This window comes from Cryptomeria japonica, chromosome 2 (assembly GCF_030272615.1).
Source record: "Cryptomeria japonica chromosome 2, Sugi_1.0, whole genome shotgun sequence".
NCBI lineage: Eukaryota > Viridiplantae > Streptophyta > Pinopsida > Cupressales > Cupressaceae > Cryptomeria > Cryptomeria japonica.
The window spans coordinates 430,539,241-430,541,242 of record NC_081406.1 but is presented as its reverse complement, the minus strand read 5'-3'; the positions used below and the strand labels follow the sequence as shown (position 1 = coordinate 430,541,242).

The window sequence follows — 2,002 nt, the reverse complement described above, 5'->3', positions numbered from 1 at the left end:
CGGCGTCCCATGGGTGTCGAGTTGGGTGCCTGATGGGTGCTTCTTGTCAAGTTTTAGTCGTCGGGACTCATTTCGAGCCTCAGAGGTCGTTTCTTGTCCGGTTGCCCTGTCTTCGACCTGGGAACCCAATTTTGGTCCTCGTGTCCCATTTTTTTTGTCTTGCATCCCACTTTTGGCCTGTGGCCTTTTCGGGTCGATTCTCATTCTGGGCATCAGAGCATGTTTCTTCTCTTAAAAACCAATATTTATTTATTAAGTCTCGGAACACATTTTTGTTCTCGTGGACCCATCATGGGTCTTGGAACGCATTTGTGGTCCTTGGGTCCCATTTTGCATCCCGAAACTTGTTTTTGGTGCTTGATCCCTATTTTGGGTGCCCACCCTGCACCAAGTGCGCACCCGGGGCAAACCGAGCGCCTTGGTGCACCGAGGCAAGATCAAGCGTGCACCTGAGGCGCCCCGAACATGCACCAAGGTGCACTCGGCCCACATGTGAGCGCAGGTCATTGCGTCGAGGTGGTGTGCGGGCACTGCGGTACAGACGGAACACTGCGCACACTTGGGCGGTCGGGTGCGCACCCAGGCCGGGTCGGGTGCGCACACGACGCCCCGTCCAGGTGCACGCATGTAGGCTAGGCCGAGTGCACACCCGACACCCGGGCAGGGTTCACACTTGGTGAACGGGGCACGCTTGGTGAGGGAGGGTGTGCACCTCGGTGGGGGTGGGTGGTCGGGGTGGATTCGCACGTGGGTCGCGGTTTGCTAAGTACACACTGCGACAAGCTCGTAACGGGTGCGATCATACCAGCGTTAGTGCACCGGATCCCATCAGAACTCTGCAGTTAAGCGCGCTTGGGCCGGAGTAGTACTGGGATGGGTGACCTCCCGGGAAGTCCTGTTGTTGCACCCTTTTTTAGTTTTTCATCAGGTGTCGCAATGCTATTTGAATTAACATTTTACCTGTTTGCATTCTCATCGGGGCCAGGCCGGGGTGCGGTGCCCGCACTACCATGCGCGCGGGGGCGACACCGAGCACGCACCGGAGGCGCCCCGAGCACACAGGCCACGATGCAACCCAAGGGTTGTGTGCGCAGCCCGGTGCGCCTGAGGTGTTGCGCTCGCACCTAGGTGAAATCAATGTGCACCTCGGCCAGTGTGCACTCGGTCGAGTTGCACACATTGGCCAAGGTGCACAACGATGTTTCTTACTCTAAGGTTCTGCACCAGATGCTCGGGATAGGTGAGCGAAGCTGGGCGGGGCCTGGTACGCGCCCGGAGTAGGTGCACATAGCTGGAGAGATTTTTGGAGCGCACCAGAGGTGTGCACCTTGGAGCACACTTCGGAGCACTCCTTGGTGCGCACCAATGATGCACTCCATTCAAAAGTTTCCTGAAAAGGCAAAAAAAGTTGAGATTATAGAATTTCCCACTTGAGAGATTGTCAAAAAAAAAAAAAATTGAAGGAAACACAAGTGCCAAGGTGTGCATGCCCGGGTGCGCAGCCTAGCCAAGGTGTGCGTACCAAGGCGCCCACCCTGGTGAAGGTGCACACCCAGGGCAAACCGGACAATTAACCCAACTTTTGACTTCGCGCGCACCTACGCACCTTGGAGCGCACGAGAGGTGCGCACCTTGGAGTGCACTTTGGAGTGCTCCTTGGTGCACATCAATCTTGGGCACCTTGGAGCGCACCATGGCACCCACCAATGTGCGTAGCGTAGCCAAGGTGTGTGCAGCAAGGTGCGCACCCTAGCGAAGGTGCGCACCTAGGGCAAACCGAGCTCCAACTTCGTGCGCACCTTGGAGCGCACAAAAGGTGCACACCTTGGAGGACAATTCAGAGTGAACCTTGGTGCGCACCTCAGAGCGCACCATGGTGCCCACCAAGGTGCGCAGCCTAGCCAAGGTGTGCGCACCCCAGGAAAACCGAGCTCCAAATCGTGCACAGCAGAGGTGCATGCCATCGTGCACACCTTGGAGCACACTTTAGAGCGCTCCTTGG

General features: G+C 57.2%; 1 non-coding gene across 1 annotated transcript; it reads left to right on the top strand.

Annotated features, from left to right (window-relative positions):
* Window positions 1–791: 791 nt before the first annotated feature.
* LOC131062248 (5S ribosomal RNA) lies at window positions 792–910 on the top strand. The gene has a single exon (XR_009110842.2). It is a non-coding gene; the product is annotated as a 5S ribosomal RNA (ribosomal RNA).
* The last annotated feature ends 1,092 nt before the right edge of the window (window positions 911–2,002 follow it).